This window comes from Alosa pseudoharengus, unplaced genomic scaffold (assembly GCF_046254945.1).
Source record: "Alosa pseudoharengus isolate Yale_2024_CS ecotype anadromous, Long Island Sound unplaced genomic scaffold, YU_APseudo_1.1 YU_APseudo_1.1_scf_15, whole genome shotgun sequence".
Taxonomy (NCBI): domain Eukaryota; kingdom Metazoa; phylum Chordata; class Actinopteri; order Clupeiformes; family Clupeidae; genus Alosa; species Alosa pseudoharengus.
This window is the reverse complement of record NW_027468620.1, coordinates 39,005,707-39,028,809: the sequence shown is the minus strand read 5'-3', so window position 1 is coordinate 39,028,809 and position 23,103 is coordinate 39,005,707. Positions and strand designations below refer to the sequence as shown.

General features: G+C 41.5%; 1 protein-coding gene across 2 annotated transcripts in view; it reads left to right on the top strand.

Moving 5' to 3' along the window:
• The window catches only part of adka (adenosine kinase a), a 168,974-nt gene that overhangs the window by 134,767 nt on the left and 11,104 nt on the right, over positions 1 to 23,103 (top strand). The gene's annotated exons all lie outside the window — the stretch shown is intronic.

Here is a 23,103-nt window from a genome sequence, read left to right as displayed (position 1 = left end):
TATCAAATATATCGCTAAGATAGGCCAGCTTCATCAAGAAATGTTCATTAGTAAACGTGCTTGCAGATTCAAACATGCGAGGCGACTCGGAGCTCAAACACGTGCGACAGCACTTTACCTCGGGAAAGCCACCTTGCCTCGCTGTAAAACAGTACAGCCTTTTGGTCAGCTACCATCTCTTCGCGCTTTTAAAGGCCGGGTTTTGATGAAATTCCCCACTCTCACAACAACGTTCAAAATCTCATGTAGGTCGGGACACGAGAGCTTCCCTATGAATAACGCAGTGCGTCCATTGCGCATCGGGTGCTACCTGGGCCCAGGCTACAGATACAAAAATAAATAAAAAAAACTCCTGTTTTTCACGTCAGTTCGCGCCCCACCTGGCATGTCTCCGCGACCCACAGTTTGAGAAACGCTGGCATAGGCCTACTGTGCACAGTGCACTGACGACTAGCAGCCCAAGGTAACCAGTTGTTGTAGATGAGAGGCAACCCCTTGTTTCAGATAGCCTGGACAACATGTTACCTGGGTGTTGCCTACAATAGTTAATTGATTCGCGTAACATATTAGTTGGCTCAAAGAGTAGGGAATCAGGATGGAGAGAGTCACGCGTGTGTTGCTTTTGCGGGATTGAATCCAGTTTAATGCTAGTTTTCAAAACATATATTTTTTTTACATGTCTTTTGTCCGAGTGGCTGTAATGTAGCCGAGCGCTCATGGCGTATGAAAAGCGACTTCAAACCGCCTAAAACAACTTGTTTGTGAATGTCTGACAACTGCTGCAGCGCATGCACGCACAAGGAAACCAGTAGGTGGAGAAACCAGAAGGCACACAACACCGGAACGATTTTAAGGCTATTTCGCATAGGCTACTCAATGGTGCTATTTCACACGCATTATAGCGACCCCCCACTCAACGGGGTTAGGTGGAAGGTGTTAATAGACGATTGGCGTAGCCTACAGTGGACTAGGGCTGTCAAAATTGCTCAAAAATGACGTTCGAATATCCCCTCTAAAATAAACACATGTATTCGAATATATTGGAATATCTAGGCTATATTATTTGCGCATTATGTCAGTGACGCGCATCATGTCATCTGTTTTTAACTTTTTGTATGGTTATTGCTTGACAGGGGGATCTCAAGCAGCTTTCAGCCATAAGGCATTTCCTAATTCACCCGACACTGATATTCAAAATGTTGAAACTATTTCGGCATAGCATAAGCAGTTTAATTAAATGTAATGTTAGTTGTAAACAAACGGGCTACTTGGTGAGGCTTGGCCTCACAGATAGGCCTATTAACTGACCGCCAGATTCACCTTGGCTGGGGGGCAGGGGGGGCCATCAGACATTTGTTCCCAAGGGTCTATGATATGTTAATTCGGCCCTGCCCCCAACGAACGCAACTTTCCACCTCTGAGACAGCTTGAAAGAAGGACTCCTAACTCACTGACCTACTTACTGTAGGCTGCGCAAACCACAGGCCTTTTTTTGGGCAAGCCTGCATTCGAGGCAGGCCTTCTGTTGAAGAATTGTATATAAATCCTGCGCTAACAGTAATCCTCCCCCCCCCCCGCTACCACAGCTGTGGATAGTGTGGCATGCTCACACTTTATGTCTCCTTCTTGCAAACTAGGCCTATAGCCCAACCATTTACAGTATGTCTTCAAAAAAAAACAACTTGCCAGATATGCCTTCATATCTTTGGGCTTCATTCAGCATTTTGTTCTTCCACTGGAAATGACTCTTCTATATTTGCTGCCTGCTGCATCCTTTCTGTTTGTATTGTTTAGAAAAGGTTTGACGTCTTGAGTTAATGCATTAAACATTGTTTGCTGGTAACCAGCCACAAATAGCCTACAGATTCTTGTGTGCGTACATTCTCTATCCTCTTCAAAATGTGCCCGTTCTATAGGCTGGCCAAGTGCGTAATTCTGCGGCATAAAGCAGATGTATTTGTTTATTGTACAGAAAAATAAAAATAACCTGTCAAGCAGTCAATTGACTACAATGCAGTCAATAAGTAGGGCAAATTACGAAACCAAAACATGGGTCATAGTTGTCTAAGCCTCTGCTGTGAGGCCAAACCCATGAACAAAGACGCATTGATATCTGCAATAGAGTTTTTTTTGGCGAAACAAGCTCACAGACGAACGAGTCATAGCACTGAAGGGAGAGGCAACTGTGATCTCCCCACGGGCCTGTTCTGTTTATTTTATTTTATGAAGCCTACACAGTAGATCGCATGCCACATTCTCACTTTCAATAGACAGATGCAATAGCCATTGGTCAAGTATTGAGTATAAAGCAATTAAGATAGTACCCTATACAAAAAGTACTTCATACTATCATAAAAATTTGTTAAAACGAATAGCATTTTGCAACTTGACAAAACACTTGATTAAATATAGGCACAGGAGAAAACTTGTACATCCATTGGCCCGTGGGGAGATCACATGCCAGTTGCCTCTCCCTTCAGTGCTATGACTCGTTCGGCTGTGAGCTTGTTTCGCCAAAAAAAAAACTATTGCAGATATCAATGCGTCTTTGTTCATGGGTTTGGCCTCACAGCAGAGGCTTAGACAACTATGACCCACGTTTTGGTTTCGTAATTTGCCCTACTTATTGACTGCAATGTAGTCAATTGACTGCTTGACAGGTTATTTTTATTTTTCTTTACAATAAACAAATACATCTGCTTTATGCTGCAGAATTGCGCACTTGGCCAGCCTATAGAACGGGCACATTTTGGAGAGAATAGAGAATGTACGCACGCAAGAATCTGTAGGCTATTTGTGGCTGGTTACCAGCAAACAATGTTTAATGCATTAACTCAAGACGTCAGACATTTTCTAAACAATACAAACAGAAAGGATGCAGCAGGCAGCAAATGTAGAAGAGTCATTTCCAGTGGAAGAACAAAATGCTGAATGAAGCCCAAATATATGAAGGCATATCTGGCAAGTTGTTATTTTTTGAAGATGTAAATGGTTTGGCTATAGGCCTAGTTTGCAAGAAGGAGACATTAAGCGTGAGCATGCCACACTATCCACAGCTGTGGTAGCGGGGGGTAGGAGGATTACTGTTAGCGCAGGATTTATATAAAATTCTTCAACAGAAGAACTGCCTCGAATGCAGGCTTGCCCAAAAAAAGGCCTGTGGTTTGCGCAGCCTACAGTAAGTAGGTCTTAGTGAGTTAGGAGTCCTTTAGACTTCTTTTCAGCTGTCTCAGAGGTGGAAAGTTGCATTCGTTGGGGGCAGAGCCGGATTAACAATTCATAGACCCTTGGAAACAAATGTCTGAAGCCCCCCTGCCCCCCAGCCAACGTGAATCGGGCGGTCAGTTAATAGGCCTATCGTGAAGATTTGTATTGCCATTTAAGGCACGAGTGCATCTGTGAGGCCAAGCCTCACCAAGTAGCCCGTTTGTTTACAACTAACATTACATTTAATTAAACTGCTTATAGGCTATGCCGAAATAGTTTCAACATTTTGAATATCAGTGTCAGGTGAATTAGGAAATGCCTTATGGCTGAAAGCTGCTTGGGATCCCCCCTGTCAAGCAATAACCATACAAAAAGTTAAAAACAGATGACATGATGTGCGTCACTGACATAATGCTCAAATAATATAGCCTAGATATTCCAATATATTCGAATACATGTGTTTATTTTAGAGGGGATATTCGAACGTCATTTTTGAGCAATTTTGACAGCCCTAGTCCACTGTAGGCTACGCCAATCGTCTATTAACACCTTCCACCTAACCCCGGTGAGTGGGGGTCGCTATAATGCGTGTGAAATAGCACCATTGAGTAGCCTATGCGAAATAGCCTTAAAATCGTTCCGGTGTTGTGTGCCTTCTGATTTCTCCACCTACTGGTTTCCTTGCGCGTGCATGTGCTGCAGCAGTTGTCAGACATTCACAAACAAGTTGTTTTAGGCGGTTTGAAGTCGCTTTTCATATGCCATGAGCGCTCGGCTACATTACAGCCACTCGGACAAAAGACATGTAAAAAATATATGTTTTGAAAACTAGCATTAAACTGGATTCGATCCCGCAAAAGCAACACACGCGTGACTCTCTCCATCCTGATTCCCTACTCGTTGAGCCAACTAATATGTTACGCGAATCAATTAACTATTGTAGGCTAACATTAATTAATAACGTAGGCAACACCCAGGTAACATGTTGTCCAGGCTATCTGAAACAAGGGGTTGCCTCTCATCTACAACAACTGGTTACCTTGGGCTGCTACAGTCGTCAGTGCACTGTGCACAGTAGGCCTATGCTACTCTTTGTGGTTGATCAACTAAAAATAAAAGATGTATTTGGTGATGACGTTATTGTAGGACTAGTAGACCTAAATTCTGAGAAATTAAATGGTACGAGAAACTATCTACATTGCGCACCAGACCGCGATGTCTTCAAGGGTTGAATGAAGGGAGTTTGCAAAAATTTGTGTATTTTTCAAGTCAATAAACATTCTTCATTTTCGAATGTCTTTGTCAGGGAACATCTGACTTTTAAAAACCATAGGCCTGGTAGTCGCTCAGACAAGGAGTTATAAGATAAAGGCAATACCATTTGTATCACCTAATGCAGTACAGTGAATTAGCAAGATACCATCAGAAGGCAACAATCATAAAGCACAGTGCGCGTGCGCGTTCTCTCCCCTGCGCATAAAGCTGTCTGCGTGTTGTAGGCTAGATTTGCGTGAGTTCTTTCTATCTGCTTTACTTTGGTGAGTTGCGACCACCTAGGCTATGTTATAGACGTTCTATGAGGTACCAGTGTTTAGCTGTGTCACAAAACAATAAGCTTTGTCAGACTACTTTTAAAATGATATTCAGGGCTATATACATTTTAAACATTCGGGGCTGAAGACCCGACAAAGCCTTGCGTTAATTCTTCAGGTGGGAAGTGTCAGGAATTTTCATACGAGAGACGCTCTCATTGGTGGTTAGTATATGAAGTAGGGAATTGACAGCAACATATCCAATCACATTATGAGAGATGCTGAATTTAACATAAACTGCGATGTTTGATTTTAAATGAATGTAAATTTAGCCGGGACTGTAAGCTGGCACACGTGGGTGCTCGATGTTTTCAGTGGGTGCCCGAGAGACGGAGCACCCACGGTATCGGCGCCTATGACAAGCGTATCTCGCGGTTGCATCCATTACAAACAAACATGCAATGTGAACGTCTGGGATTGGGGAGAGCACTAAATGCTCTTCTGAATAAGCACGAAGTCAAGCCTTTAAATGAAAAACACTCTTTAATAATCAAAAAAATAAACGCTAATGAAGTAAACTTGTGACCATCAAAAATAGTTTCGCCTGTAACTCCGTGATAACAGGACGTAACAGGAAGGCATTTGGCTGAGCAACGGAGGTTAATATGTTCTATATTTTGTCCAAATGATGTCTGTCTATCATCGTTGCACTCGGAGAAAACCAGAATGTTTAATTTGTCCTGCGTTTCTTCTACGGCTGCAAACGGGATTCACTCGCCGTTAACCAAATATTTCTTTATTAGGGCAGGGCAGGCATATTTCTGGCTATTAAATTATTTCTAAACCAGTCTGCTAAAGTCTGTAGTGAAGTCTGTGTACGGTTTTCTAGCTCCATTTCTTTTTACGAGACACCCTGCTCACTTGAGACCTCTGCCGGTTGTTGCAGCGTTGTTGCAGCGTCACTGGAAAAATACAAATTAAAGTCGCGTGATGCCGCGTGATCCCGCGTGCGGACCGCGAGGGAAGCTGGCCAAATCGAAGCACTGCCCACTGTAGGACATTAACGTTAGCGTTAGCCACATTGCCTATGCTACATAGAACATTAATGTAGCTCACATAAACCACTTTCTATGTAGCTCTCCTCTCTCCATCAGGTGGGTCTGCTGGGCTAATATTGCTACCTTAAAGATGAACTGAACTGAAAGAATCAACATTGATAATGTGTTGATTATGACAATTAAAAATAAATGACACTAAAAAAAATAATTAAAAAAATCAATACGTAGCCTTTTTTAAGCAACACCAAAATTGCGTTTGTTAGTATTAGAACGCTGCCAGTTTCAGTGACGTCACTGGCATGGTAGGACCTGAGAAGTTCTATAGGCAACAGCTGCAGCATATTATGTATACAAAATTAGTAATTTTAATGGCATGGGTTACAAATTTGAGCCTGTGAGGGACAGGCCTGTAGTGTCTTGACTACCACTAGATGGGTTTCAGGCTCCAGCTCAACCTTCAGTAGAATCATTTGGGTGAAAATGACTGTGTGGGCGCTGCCGGAGCATGGACACTGGAATCTATCTGTTGCAAAGCAGTGGCGAAACGTAGGGAAAATGTTCAAGGAAGCCAAAGTGACGGGAAAAATATGTTTATTTATGTATGTGTTTATTTCGGGGGGTATACATTTTGTGCAATGTACAACATAGATACATTTTGTGCGGCACAGCATAGGCTACTGTAGATACAGGTCATGTAGAAAACTGGACGAGGGGCGCTTGAGACAGCAACACGCACGCTGTCTCTCTGTCTCCCTCCATCCCTCACACAAACACATTGCCTACTGTACATCCTCCACACAACTGCATACTCACTCACCACCACTACATTAGGCCTATGCGAAGGCTACGGTGCATATACAAATAAGCTATATAACACGCATTGTCACGGCAATGTAGGCTAACGCAGTATGGACTACTGGCACTCGTAACAGCAACTCACACTCTCTCTCCCTCCCTTGAAACTGTTAAAAACTTCGTTACCCCAAGTTGACCCCAGATACACGGAGGATACACGAGTCTGCCGTTTATTTTAGGCTAACGTTAGTGGAGAGTTTGCAGATTTTTACCTTGTGGATGTTGATATTGCACGAGTCTCTTGGATAGCAGCACTGCAAGTTAAACTCCCTCGCATCAACAATCTGCCTGAGACGGTGAACAACTGGCTTCAGGGTGAGTAAAGGGACATTGGATTCTGTTTACAGACCCGCTGTGGTTTAGTTACCAGCTAGTAAAAGCATTATTATCGATCTGTGATATCGTCGGAGTCATGGTTTATACTCTCTATGGTCGGAGTGCTAGCTTGTGGAGTTTGACATAAGAGTGTTTCCAAGGTGTTTAGCTGCTAGCCCTTTCCTAGGTTGGATCGTATGGTAGCCTATCTAACACTGGACCTCATCTGAGGCTACTTCGAGATATTATTCCAAAGGGGACAGATAGGCTACTGCACTTAAAACTTTAAAAGATTGAACGAACCTTCCCAGACTTTGTAATTGCGACCAGTGACTGCATTGGGTGAACGAAGCCTAAGTTGAAACTTAGGCTCCATGGCACATAGACTGCAGGGCTCGCCCTTCTATGAATTGAAAAAGACTACAAGCTGCCCCACCGAGTTTGCGATAAAGTAAGCAAGAAAAGGGTTTTTTAAGTCAGGATATGGCAAGTCAATGGCATTTATTCGTCCAAAGTTACAGACCAGTTTCCATAGTGCACATCAATAGTTTGAATGTCGTGTGTGTTTCTGCTCATTGACAAAATAGCGTTCAGTATGATTCATGTCCAGTTAATTTCCCCTGTTAAAGTGTTTGCCTTTGTTTCACTAGTTTGGTTTCATTTTGTATGAGATTTTGTGATGTAGGCTAGCCTATGATAAATGGCTTATGGCCAGTAACTCAGCTAGGCCTAATGTTAGTTTCCTCAGCCATGTCAGCTAGCCTCACTCATTATCTGCTATGGCTGCTAGTGCTAGTGCAGAGTAGCTTACCATGCCAGTGACGTAGCCGATTGTTGAAATCCAACATGGCGGCGCCCGTGTAACAACAACACCACTTTCAACGTACAATTTTATCCCTTTTAATAAATTCAGCCATTTTAATCATTGTACCAATGAGAAGAAATAAAATACATCTGTTATATCACCTTTACTTCAAATTCCAGTTCAGTTCATCTTTAATATCATAAAATCTTGACTTTAAATCTGTAACATTTCAACCTTTATATATTATATATTTTAAAGCAACACCAAAGAACTTTCCCTATGTCGCACGCACGCTATTTGTTTATCCAGCACCGGCTTTGCAAATAACAATGTCCACAGACAAGGTAGAATATGTTGCATGATTTATGAAAGTACAATGTATTGCGACATCAAACGCAAGTCAAATTTGTAGTTTCTTATGTCTCATTCCATCGAACTACAGATCCGCTACCCGATCTGGCAAACTTACATAGTGCGGTTATAGCCGATAGAGGGCTGCGAAGCGAATGCAGAAGTGCCGTTCACCCTGTTACAAGTTGATGAACCACTGAAACGATTTTGGAAACATTATTTTAAGGTACAAAAAACTCTTTGGTGTTGCTTTAATTTTATTCTTCTAAAATGATTATTTTATTTTATTAAATTTGCCTCAGTCATTGCTTGAGCAGCAACCCCGCCAAATTCTACTCTTGACTTTGGACGAATGAGGAGATGACATGTCATTCCATTATGTTGTACCTAGCAGATATGATAACCACACTAGCTTGCGTTCCCCTAATAAGGGGCGTGATGCAGATAAATTCCCCTTCATGGTGATACGCCAGTTGTACCATAGACTGTATATATAGAACTGGACAGTGTGCCGTCTGTTAAGAGTGATGCGAGTGTTAGTCCAGAGCCCCCTGGTGGCTGGCTGCAGTACAATGTGTAACTCCGCCCATCCCCGTGTATTTCAATGGCCAAGTAGCCAACTTTCCGTGTCACTTTTCTCACCTAAAACTATTTTTGTATCAACAACTTTTTATTCGAAAAAATTGTTTTCAAGATGCTTAAATACACACAATTTTTCTTTTCTCGCTGAATTTTTTTTTTTATGTTATATTAACAAATCTAAAAAGGGCGTGTTTACACCTATGATTGACAGCTGGCTGGCTGCAGACACGACGCTTTGTCCATTATGTTTTACCGTCTATGCTGCAGACACGACCACGTCATCACTCCCTTATTTTAACGACACCAGATTTCGACACATAATCTAACAGTGTTGCTGTTATTATCATTTGGCTATATCTTATCAGAGTCTGACTAAATACATATTGATAGTCATACATTGTGTAGTGGTTTGTAAGAGACATCGTTGTTAGTTGTGACAGATTCTTTGTGAAAAAAAGATATGTGCTGTTCTTTCGTAGATGCTAAGTATATTAGCTCATAGCATGCTAAATCATGCTAGCATTAGCCAGTTGATAGGTAAAGTAAAAGGGCTCTGCTATATTGATCCGAAGTTACGTTAGCCATACTCACCATCATTTAGGCTACAGTCCTACTTGTTTCAAATGGTTTAACGTAACCAGTGATTGCCGCCATCATCGTTGCAACTTCATTTGAATACACTTAAGTCACTGGGAGAAGGCGATGTTAAGTTTCATTAACGTTAACTCTTGCTTAGTTTTGCAAGAATGGCAACAAACGTCACCTAGCCTGCTAGGTGGACATCCTCGGTTTGACCACTTATTAATTAGCCGACAAATAACGTTATTTGGTTTTTAGTGAACACATATTAGACCATAGCTTAACGTGAGGAGGCATTCAAATTTACAAATGACCAATTTGCTTAGTATGCTCAGAACAGCGGTATCTGAAAATGCTGAGTTAAGGTATCGTTGTTACCTGCGATTGCACTGCTGCAGAAGCATTTTGCATTGGTATGATTTCATCAGGTCTTGCCAGTGATGTGTAAATCCTCCCGTAGACGTACCCCATTTCAAAATATGTCTAAATTGAAAACTGTGACAACTCATTGATAGGCTCTCTCAATATGTCTGTAATCGTATGCCTCTACCACAGGCTTGCTAGTCAGAGAGGGTGCTCCATTATAAATCAAAAATGTAATATTGCAGCCTTCATGTCAGCTGTAAAAATATGAGAACATGGACCTACTACATCAGGATACTCTGTAAACATTTTACACATAATCAGGAAGCTACTTTGCTGTTCAGTGTGTGATGTGTTTAAGTTGTACTACATTTAAAGAAACTTATTTTTATTCTTTGTTTCAAGTGCACAAGAAAATACCACATTATGATGATGGTTATGGTTACCCTTAACAAATACAAAACAATATAACACTTAAAACAGGGATCAATCAAAAGCCTAATGAAATAAACAATGATAATGAGGGGGGGGGGCAATAATAAGTAATAATCTCCATTCAATCAATAATATAATAACATGGTAAGACTACATCAAGGAGAATATCAATAATACACAATGTCAAATTAATCAACAGCCTAATGAAAATAAAACAGTACTACTGCATACAAACCACGCATAAGTGCTTAAAAGACCAAAAACTATCACAAGAACGAAGAGAACTGGGCAACTCATTCCACCAACTTTGAACCAGTCTTGAATTTGACCTAGCGTTTAAGACTGGTCGACACAACAGAGGCTCATCAGAAGACCGCAGTGGGCGGTTGGGGATTTACATCTTGATCATTGAATTAATAACCAATAATTATTCTGATATTAATATTCTTCTAACTTCTATATCTTTGTGAAGGCTACTGTTAAATACTAAGCAATGGCCTCTGACTTTTAAATACCAAAGCCGTTAAATGCAGTGGTATAGTCTACGTGATACACATTAAACCCATTTAAAAAGCATCATCATCATCTCAGTGTACCCATTTAAAATAGGCAAGGATACATATTAAATAACATTTGGGGTTGCTTACAGTATACCCACCACTACAGCTAACTAGACTACACCACTGGTTAAATGGCGCATTGCAATTTACAATTTGTGTGAGTTCAGGGGCATACAGAAAGTTGAAGTTTGGGTGACATCAATAAAAAAAATAGAAACAAAGGGATGTGTACAGCCTCAAGTATGAATAATGTCACATTAACAGAAGGTTCAGAGCAGCGGCAGACCTTTCTTGGTGCCGCGTAAGTTCATGTTTATAAGTCATGTGTTTTCAGAACGTAGTGGTGCTGTGCCATGTCCCATGTATAAGGGGCTTCAGGTTGATTGAGTGACGGTGGGTGATGATGTAAGGGAGATGGATGTCAGGGGACTTGGAGAAAGGGGGAGGACATGCCACCTCAGACCACCCCAGCCAAACCACTTCACGTAGGCATACCGATGTAGACCATGGAGACCACATTGCCGCCACCTCCAGTACATTCAGCCATCACCCATACCTCATCTGCAAAAAAGGAAAGTTACAATAAAGTTAGTCAGACAATTTTACAACATTACAAAGCATCTAATCAAGCACTCAACACCACTAGTAATACCAATTAATTAAATATATGTGTGCAATAAACTTCACAGCCCACCTGATGTTAACTACACATTTAAATATGCGGTGTGAATGTTATTAACTTGCGTCAGCTTGAAAAATAATGTTATCAGTATGACTGATCATGGACGTTAGATGACAAACTAAGGTGTTTCTTTCTCAAATGTTCACCGATATCGCTGGGAAGTGACTGGTTCTTGGCGTAGCGTTAAATGCAGGCGTTTCATTTATCGATCATTCACTTATGCGGTCTACAACTACCGACCTACCGATCTATTTTTTACAGTCTATGCTACCGACCTACCATCACAGAAGTAGCTCTAACAGAGGTGTCTTTATCGTTAACGTTGGAAAAAATGCAACGCTGGCACATTAACATGACAGGTTGATAAGGTCCATGCTTCACATTACGTTAACATTAACTTACGTTGCTTTATCACATCATAACTGTACTGACTGTCTAGTGTTAGTAATCCCCATGTACAGTCAATGGTTACTCCATGTTGAGATGGCATACATTAAGATTGAGATATTTGAAAACAGCAAAAACTAATAAAACCGAGTAAATCATGCATCGACTGTTACGGGAGCTGTGTGCTAATCATCACTTCAACGACTAACTTAGCCTACCGTTGACGGTAACGTTAATGTAGCTGCTAACGTTAGCATGTAATTCGCTGTCAGTATTTCTGTTGTTAGCTCATTAGTATTTACCATACTAAATTGTCACAGTCTATAATCAACATAATAAGCCCTCTTAGACGTATTTAAGAACAACAATAGACAAAAAAACGTTTCAGTTGATTCGCAACACTTACCAGACAAGAACAAACCGAAGACTGTTGTTTGTACTGTTTAGCTAACTCACAGCCGCAAAATTCATCCAGCCAGCTAGCCTTCGGTGCCGAGTCGACCTCATTATCGACCTGCGCTGTGGAAAGGAGAAGTGGGCGGGTTTCACTCGACAAGGGGCGTGTTTAACTTGCCCAGTGGGCGTGCCTGAGCGCGACTCCTCTTCACTGCGCATGCTTCAACTTCTGCTGCCTCGGCGGCTCCAGTTCCATAGAACACTGCTGAATGCAGCCACACTGTCCAGTTCCATAGAACACTGCTGAATGCAGCCACACTCAGAGCCTTATAGATAGAGAGTTGCGACAATGGGTGTTCAAAATTCGTTAAGGTCACGTGGTTCATGTAAACTTCAAAGAGTTCCCGGAAGTGATTGACAATGGATTAGAGTGCATTAAATAGGCTACTGTTCAATGATAGACAGAGCCACGATTTTAAGTAATTGACAGTCAATAAATGCATTGATATACAATATTTATAACACAGTGTAATTATTGTGTAAACTGTGTAGTTATCCTACCATTACAACAATATTAAATTAAATTCCAGACCTTATATTGTAGCCTGCTAAATATAGGAAGGTGACCTTTTTTCTCCCTTTTACGTATGTGTCACTTAATATTAGGCCTAATTTCTGTACAAAACCAAGACGGGAGATTCTTTAGAAAACGCAATTGCACCCACCCAAGTGTATCTAAATTATCATTATAAAAAAATGACCTTGTACAGTAACTCCAAAAGCTGTAAACAGTTTTTTGAGACTGTGTGTAGCCTACAAAAGCGCATGGAGCTCCAGTGAAATTTTGATTTTGCAACTAGAAACTGTAACACAGCTAGTCTAACATTAACTTGTTTGAGTTTTCTCCCCAGCGTTTGGTAGTCACTGATCTGAGCTAATGAGCGAATTACCTGAAGTAGCCTATCGTCGCGGGAGAATAAAAAAAAGTTTTTTAACATCTCTCCAGTGTAATGGTGGGCATATTAAGTTAACCGTGGCATTACCTACACACTAACCCCATGGTAATGCGAGTGATCGTAATAAAATATAAAACGTGACATGTAAGTCCTTCGATAAATAACCAGGCTATGAACTCAAACATGAACAGCATTGGTCATCGTTTGTCATTCACCGTGCTGTGAACAGCATTACGATGCTAGGCTAAAGAGCTTGAGATTCAGACAGGTTAGCACCTGGGAATGGTTGTGCATCGTGTCAGAAAAGCAATTTGATCAGTGATCATGCAAGCGCAAGCTTGGTTTGAAACTTTTTGGGGATGGGGATTTTACACGATCCTTCATCACTGGGCTAGTGTGCCCTGCTGTGTTAATATGACCGTGCTGATGCTAACAGCTGCAGCTCCCTTAAATCTAGGTTCTCATGCAAATTAGGCTAGCTTTTGCCAATGAAAATGAATGCAAAATAATAATAAAAAAAACCCAGCCCTGCTCCAAACTGAAGAAACGTTTACGTTACCAACAACAACAAACTCAGCTTCACTGCTAGGGGCGCGTCTAGATTTCTAGGCTACTTCACTGCTGCAAGTAGGCCTACAAAGTTGGCTGTAAATATGCTTCGCCATATTTAACGAACCAGCTAGCTTTGTGATAACAAAATCTTACCTTTTATGTGTTTAGTCCACTTAAAGTTATCCACATATCAAACGATTAAATCCACAGTTATGAAGGAACTGTTTTGGGGAGGCAGTTGCACTTTATCCCATTTTTGCTGCCCTTTTTAAAATTAAACACTTAAATCCATAGCCTAGATGAGCATTGCACATAACGTTACAACTATGTTGACATGATGATAAAGCTAAATGCCCAAAACACGTCACGTCATAAAGGTTGTAGGCTACAAATGCAAAAACTTAATGACAGCTTGTTCGTGGTGTAGCCTAGTGCTGCCTAATGGAATAGGCATCTTGTATTAGGTTATTATGTGTGGCAAATGTATTGGGCTTTAGCCTCTTTTAATTTATTTCATAAGAACTGATAAAAACTGAGCAGCAGAAAAGCTGTCATAGTCGATACATAAATAGTTTATTATTATAATTAGGTTATTAATACTATTACTTTACTACTTTATTACTGTTATTATTATTATTCGGATGAGCCAATAATGTAAATCTGAGTCTGAAATGTTGGCTACAAACAGTCTATACTGATGTAACTGTACTGCTGCTATTATAAATTGTTAACTTCTGGGAACTATTTGAGGCTTCCATTAGCCGCCATTGTTGGAAAAAAATGGAACATTAGCGTCAATGGAGTTGTCGCAACTCTCTATCTATATGGCTCTGGCCACACTGTCCAGTTCCATAGAACACTGCTGAATGCAGCCACACTGTCCAGTTCCATACATACAGTCTATGAGTTGTACGCATTGTTTTGGGATTGATTATGACATCATAATAGATTTTGTGGGGTTGATTATGAAGTTCTTTTGGAGCACTGATTGATGTTCTATTATACTCCCTTGGCCCCCCTCACAGTGGTAGTCATGGAAACCTGGCAGTCGTCATGGTTTCTTTGTTCCGCCGGTTTGCTCTCTCTCGCTTCTCTTGCTCCAGCTGTCTCTCTCACTCACTCACACACTCACATATACACACACACACACACACACACACACACACACACACACACACACACACACCCTACTCACACTCTGCTCTTTTCCTTTGTATATGTGTGTGTGCTTGTGTGTGTGTGTGTGTGTGTGTATATGTGTGTGTGTTCTCCTCAGAATGGGCATGGTGTAACACTGGAACGTGTCAAAATTATATTTCTATAATATTTATATTATATCTATATATTTTATTTATATTATGTTTATATTATATTATAAATGGAATTGTATATAATTGGATGCTCTTTCGATGCCTACATGGACACTTGCAATGTCAGTTATTGAATTTCTGACATTTGTGCGTGTGTGTGTTTGTGTGTGTATGCATGAGAATGTTTTTATGTTATTATGAAGTTTATTGTTTGAACAAGATGTCTTTCATGTTTTAACAATAAATCTACAAGTTATAACTTGAAGCCTTTTACGTTATTTCAAAATAATTATCATGTTATAACAATATATATTCTTGCGTTATTTCATGATGTTATTTCATGATGTTATTTCATTATATATTCTTGCGTTGTTTCATGATGTTATTTCATGACATATTCTCGCGTTATTTCAAAATAATTATCATGTTATTACATGATATTCTTGCGTTATTTCATGATGTTATTACATTACATGATATATTATGACAATATTTTATGATAGCTGTTTTCACATCATCATTTCATCTCAGTTCCTTCCTCATTTGGCTTTTGGTCATGAATGCGCAATGGCTGATCATTCCTGAAAAGGACCTTAGATGCCTGTGCATTGTGGACAGACTTAATTCCCTTCACACTGAGAATTGTCTGATATTTCCCAGCGTCTCATGTCTCACGCCGAGAAAGAAATAGAAGCAGGAAGCCATAACACACCAGATAATGTGAAAGTAGGCGAAATAACTTGATAATAGTGTGTGTGTGGGTGTGATATTCCTGTGTTGGTGTGTGTGTGATAATGTAGGCAGGCAATAATGGGGTAGCTGTGGCCTACTGGTTAGCTGGAGGGTTGCCGGTTCGAGCCCCGACCAGTAGGCACGGCTGAAGCGCCCTTGAGCAAGGCACCTAACCCCTCACTGCTCCCCGAGCGCCGCTGTTGTTGCAGGCAGCTCACTGCGCCGGGATTAGTGTGTGCTTCACCTCACTGTGTGTTCACTGTGTGCTGAGTGTGTTTCACTAATTCACGGATTGGGATAAATGTAGAGACCAAATTTCCCTCACGGGATCAAAAGAGTATATATACTTATACTTATACTTATAATGTGAAAGTAGGCAAAATAACTTGATATTAGTGTGTGGGTGTGTGTGTTTGTGTGTGATATTCCTGTGTTAGTGTGTGTGTCATAATGTGAAAGTAGGCCTACCATCACAAAATAACTTGATATTAGTGTGTGGGTGTGTGTGTGGGAGTGATATTCCTGTGTGGTGGTGTGATATTCCTGTGTTGGTATGTGTGTGTGATAATCCTGTCTGCGTGTGTGGGTGGGTGTGGATGGGTGTCATATTCCTATGTTGGTGTGTGTGTGGCTGTGATATTCCTGTGTGTGTGTGTAATATTCCTGTGTGTGTGTGTGTGTGTGATATTCCTGTGTGTGTGTGATATTCCTGTGTGTGTGGGTGTGATATTTCTGTGTGTGGGTGTGATATTCCTGTGTGTGTGTGTGTGATATTCCTGTGTGTGTGGGCGTGATATTCCTGTGTGTGTGTGTGATATTCCTGTGTGTGTGTGTGTGATATTCCTGTGTGTGTGTGATATTCCTGTGTGTGTGGGTGTGATATTCCTGTGTTGGTGTGTGTGTGGCTGATATTCCTGTGTTGATGTGTGTGTGGCTGATATTCCTGTGTTGTTGTGTGTGTGGGTGTAATATTCCTGTGTGTGTGTGTGTGATATTCCTGTGTTTGTGTGTGTGTGATATTCCTGTGTGTGTGTGTGTGTGTGATATTCCTGTGTGTGTGTATGTGTGTGTGATATTCCTGTGTTGTTGTGTGTGTGTGTTATATTCCTGTGTGTGTGTGTGTGTGTGTGATGTTCCTGTGTTTGTGCGTGTGTGATATTCCTGTGTGTGTGTGTGTGTGTGATATTCCTGTGTGTGTGTGTATGTGTGTGATATTCCTGTGTGTGTGTGTGGCTGTGATATTCCTGTGTTTGTGCGTGTGTGATATTCCTGTGTGTGTGTGTGTGATATTCCTGTGTGTGTGTGTATGTGTGTGATATTCCTGTGTGTGTGTGGCTGTGATATTCCTGTGTGTGTGTGTGGCTCTGATATTCCTGTGTGTGTGTGTGTGTGTGATATTCCTGTGTGTGGGTGTGATATTCCTGTGTGTGGGTGTGATATTCCTGTGTGTGTGTGATATTCCTGTGTGTGTGTGTGTGTGTGATATTCCTGTGTTTGTGTGTGTGTGGCTGTGATATTCCTGTGTGTGTGTGTGGGTGTGATATTCCTGTGTGTGTGTGTGTGTGATATTCCTGTGTGTGTGTGTGTGTGTGATATTCCTGTGTGTGTGTGTGTGTGTGATATTCCTGTCTGTGTGGGTGTGATATTCTGTCTTCCAGGATGGTAGACGTGCTGTGCTGTGCTACGTGATCTGAATGCAGAGGGGACTGTGTGTGTGTGTGTGTTTGACGGGGGGTCTAGCCACCTTGTCAGTTCAGGCGCCAGGGTTGAAACAGGGTTGGGCAAAAGGGGATCAGGACACACACACACACACACACACACACACACACAACCTAACCCTAACATCCATAACACACCACATACGTAACATCAGGACAGACAAAGTGAATATCTCCCCTACAAACACACACTAGATATCTCCCCTACAAACACACACTAGATTTCTCTTAAACACACACACACTAGATTTCTCTTAAACAAACACACACTAGATTTCTCTTAAACACACACACACTAGATTTCTCTTAAACACACACACACTAGATTTCTCTTAAACACACACACACTAGATTTCTCTTAAACACACACTAGATTTCTCTTAAACACACACACACTAGATTTCTCTTAAACACACACACACTAGATTTCTCTTAAACACACACACACTAGATTTCTCTTAAACACACACACACTAGATTTCTCTTAAAAACACACAGACTAGATTTCTCTTAAAAACACACACACTAGATTTCTCTTAAACACACACACACTAGATTTCTCTTAAACACACACACACTAGATTTCTCTTAAAAACACACACACTAGATTTCTCTTAAACACACACACACTAGATTTCTCTTAAACACACACACACTAGATTTCTCTTAAAAACACACACACTAGATTTCTCTTAAAAACACACACACACACACACACACACACTAGATTTTATTTCTCTTCCTCTGCCTCGAACTCACACATAGAGACACACTCAAGCAAACATTTCAACAGTATATACAGTACATTACTGTTTCACTGTGGATGTGAGTGTGTGTGTGTGTGTTGGGGGTGGTGGTGATGAGTTAATTAAGAAGAGAGTAGTGACAGCTGATGTCCACATCAAAGCTTTGTGTGTGTGTGTGTTTGTTTGTGTGTGTATATGGCTGTTTCTCTCTGTGTAGCAGTATCACAATTCTTGGTGCAACATTGCTGAGAAATACTGCAATGCTGTGTGCGTGTGTGTGTGTGCGCGTGCATGCGTGTGTATGTGTGAGAGAGAGAGGTAGAGGTAAAGAGAGAGTGAGATGGAGAGAGAGATGAGAGGAGGAGGGACAGAGGGATGAGGGAACATCTGTTTTTATCTGCAGTACACACACACACATCACATACGTAACATCTATAACACACACACACACAACCTAACCCTAACATCCATAACACACCACATACGTAACATCTGTAACACATCCACTCTTTTCCTATAGATATACCTTACCCTAGTATAAATATACCTTTACCACATCCACTCTTTTCCTATAGATATACCTGACCATAGTATAAATATACCTTTACCACATCCACTCTTTTTTCGCTCACTGTATTAAGAGTGTTGGACTCCTGCCTTCACATTAGCATGTTAGCAAGTGACTAGTCAGGAAGCACAGCCCACCTAATTCACATTAGCATGTTAGTACAGCCCACCTACTTGTGAAGAACAAATTGCCTAGACAACGGGCCCTGCTCTCTCTTTCTCACACACACACAAACCATAACCATCACCTCACATACATACAGTAATGCTATTCCATGTGTGTGTGTGTGTGTGCGTGCACACGCACAATTTAACACACACACACACACTCCTTCTGTTCAAGCCAGCTGGGAGGTGTTGGGATTAGGAGATGATCTCACCCTCCACCTCCTCCCCAGCACACACGCACACACAGACAAACAAACAAAAATACACACACACACAACACACACACACACACACAGACAAACACACACACACACACACACACACACACACACATACACAACACAACACAACACACACACACACACACATACCCAACACAACACACACACACACACACAGACAAACAAACACACAAATACACACACACCCACACACTGGAAATCTGGTCGGATAGGCCTAAATCTCAGTTTTTTAACACTATGATGTCTACAGGAAATGTAATTTATGTAAAAACATAGCAAAGTGTTTTGGGTAAGCTATGGCCAAGGCCATGTCCCTTGTGAGTTCAGTGTTTTCATGCAGATGTCTGGAGAATAGGTGAGGTAACAGATCATGCATGCGTGTTTTAGATGTCTGGAGAATAGGTGAGGTAACAGATCATGCATGCGTGTTTTAGATGTCTGGGGGATGGGACAGTTTTGGCTTACTGGTTAGGGCTTCAGACTTGTAACCGGAGGGTTGCCGGTTCGATCCCCGACGCCCTCGATGCCCTTGAGCAAGGCACCTAACCCCTCACTGCTCTCTGAGCGCCGCTGTAGCAGGCAGCTCACTGCTCTGGGTTAAGGCTTCTACATACTCGCCACTCCCGACTGGTAGCACGTCAATGTGACGTCACAGGAGCGCCGTAACCATTTATACTCGCACGTGGTGGTCGTGACAATAGTTGCAATATTCTCCTGAACAGAGGTGTCGCTGTTGTGAAAAGACTATCGCTACCTACGATACACAGTATGAGGAACCATAGATGTGTAGCCTGACGTTGTCATACTCAAATTCTAGAATATGATTCATGCCCCATTGGGACGTCATTATGGGGCGTGTTTTAACCGATACAGGGGGGGAATGCCTCTGCACTCAATTGGATAGACCTAACCAATCAGAGCAACAAAATAGCTTACCATGAGGTGTAGGAAGAAAACACACAAACCATCCTTCTTCTCCTATATCCCCTTCGTTTTTAAAAATAATTCTGTTGAACAGTGATATGCTACAAACATGTTAAACAGCTGGGAAAGGCTGTCGCAAATCCCTCGAACAGGTGGTCAATCAGAGATTTCAAACGAACGAGGGAACATGTCGCAATGCAACATCGCTGTTTTCCCTTGATGAAAGTGAAACCACCAGTTTTCCTACATCTCAACTTTTCAGAAATAATCGTTTTCAGTGATACAACCTCATTAAATAATATGAATTTTCCATATGGGGTCTTAAAAGCCATGTATCCTTCTAGCCACAGCGTTTTTGTTTCAAACATAAGCCTAATCTAAGCGTGCTCAGATGACGTGATAGACCAGGCGCTGTTGCTCACCTGTCCATCATCGTAAAGCCTGATTTGATTGGTCCGCCCGATTTAGGGCGAGCATACTTCCACCCATGGAGGTATTATATAAAACTGGAGAGAGTGACTAAGTCCCGCCCTCCATACAAATGAATGGTGGAGGCTAGGCTAGTAAATCCGGCCAATTCATAGTCAACGCCATCTTGAACACTGGGGTTCGGATCCAGCGCTAGTCGGCTCTGACCATGCGCCAAGTTCCAAAGCTGGACATGACGCATGGACCAACGTCGATTTTTATTGGATATTCTGTAAAAAGAGAGTCGTCCTCCAGTAAGAGGGTGGCGATAATGCACATAAAGTCCTTGCCTCATAACAAGAAGAAGAAAAAGTTGCTCGGGAACGCGCATGGAGTCCGAGTGGAGTCGCCCTGAAGCGCAACTTAATTTCATTGGATAACACAGCGGCTCTACTAAGAGCGGTCTGTCTGCTGTCCTGCTGCAAATATGCATTCGAACATGACGTGAAATATCCGTAGTCGAACTATAAATAAACTATTCGGTTTTTAGTGCCAAGTGTAGCGCATTTTTACAGTCTATGATTAGTTTGTTTTTTATTTTATTGTTTGCCATCTCATAGCGGGTGCTCTAAACGTATTCTAGCGTTGGCCCATGACCAAATCAAGCCAATAGCCAGTAGCCACAATAATGACTGGAGCCAGAGCCCTCAATAGCCACCCTGTTTTGAAAATAATATTGAAGATATTCAATATTATTGAAGATAGTATTGAAGATAACTCACAGAACGGTCAGCCTGAGCGGACAATTACGTCCCCAACTCATCTAAAATGTGGTGTCTTTACTTTGAGTTGTAGGCTACACCGCAGATGGTAAAGTAACGGTTAAAGAGAATGTTGTCTGCGGACTCAGCAAAAAACAGTTTACTTACGCATCCACGACATCCAATCTTCGCGCTCACCTGTGGAGTTACCATCCAAATGAGGCAGCGGTGTCAGAGGCACAGTAGACGGCCAGAGCATCGCCAGGCGTCCAACATCCTGTGATTGCATTTCCGTAAATCCTAAATTATGTCCAGGGTCTGCTATTTACTTAGGCTGCAAAGCACAGGTATTTATTTGAAGTAGGCTTATTCGAGGCAGACCTTTATTTCTTACATTGTACGTTATTGTGAGACATGCGTTTTGTTTGGAGCGGCATACCAGGCTATTAAAACGCAGACGATTTTCGGTTTTGGTATGGGATTTAATTTACTTTTTGACTTTTATTATATAGTTAAATGTTGAGGCGGATGGGCATTTAAATCTAGAGGGTATTTGATGATCACTGTAAAGTTTTGTGTAGTTGAAAAAGTGTTGGAATTTCCAGCTGTTTATTGCGAGACAAGGCATTTTTCATTCATTGAACGTGCGCTGTGCTCTAATGGAAACCTTATTGCATAGCGAAGTAGCCTAAATTGATTTTTTTTTTAAATTATGCATGGTTTACTTTTTATTAAATTCGTAGGCTGGAATGCCTCGCGGCAATAATTGTGTTTAAATGTAGTAGCCTAGTGCTTCAGCCTCTGGCAAGCTCCAAAGGGGGCGGCTATAGGTTGAGAGCAACGTGTTGGAGACCCATGGTGTAACGAGAAAGGTCTTTATGCCGCTGTTGTGTAATTTATTGTCTTTAATCATGTTTAGGCTATGTTTGTTCGGGACAAACTACAACGAAACAAGATCAATACAATTTTCTTTATTTGTTTATTTCTCATATGATGGATAAACAACCATAATATGCACGTCTTCTCATAGGATCCTCAAGAAATACGCACTGAATAACGTTTGGCTGTAGCCGCCGGATAGGTACCCGCCCACCAACATGTACGCGCATGAGAGCTCGTGCCCAACACGGATTTTCGTGCATGGAGCTGGTTCCAAATGCTCCATGCAGCGCCATATTTGAAAATGGCGTATGCTAACATGCCGAAGCTAATCTGCACGCTCTTGACCCCCTGCTTCCACCACAATGGAGCAATGCCAGATCGAACTTCCCGTGGGGCAGGACTAAGTGCGGAATGGCACCCAGGCTAATAGTTCTGCTCAGGAACCAATAGTTCTGCTCAGGAACCATAGATGTGCTCAGGAACCATAGTATGAAAAGCTACTGCTTTTTTGCTCTCACTATTTCACACTAACAAAAAATGTTTTAAATGCAATATATATTTTTCAATTTCAATTTAATTTCAATTTATTGTGCTTATAGAGCGCCAAAACATTACACATGTATCATGGCGCTTTACAGAATGTAGGCAATCAGAGAAAGAAGGAAAGAAAGGAAGAAAAGAAAAGCAAGAGAGAGGCCCATGGGTAACAGGGGCGAGGAAAAACTCCCTAGAATTGGAGATATATATAGGAAGAAACCTCGAGCAGATCCACGACTCAAGGGCCTGACCCATCTGCCTAGGGTCAGTACATGACAGTAAGGTCTGTATACATGACAAATGCATATGATAGTCGGGTGTAGAGAATAAGACATGGTGTTAAAAGCACTTGAGCTGAAAGTTACAAGAGGTGGGATGATTACGTATCCGTTATGGTAATTCGTTATTCCTGATTTAGTGACAGAAAGTTCAATAGTCCAGCGTTGGGATTGTCCAGGGGAAGGGAGTTGTCAAGGGGCATATGGTGGGTTGG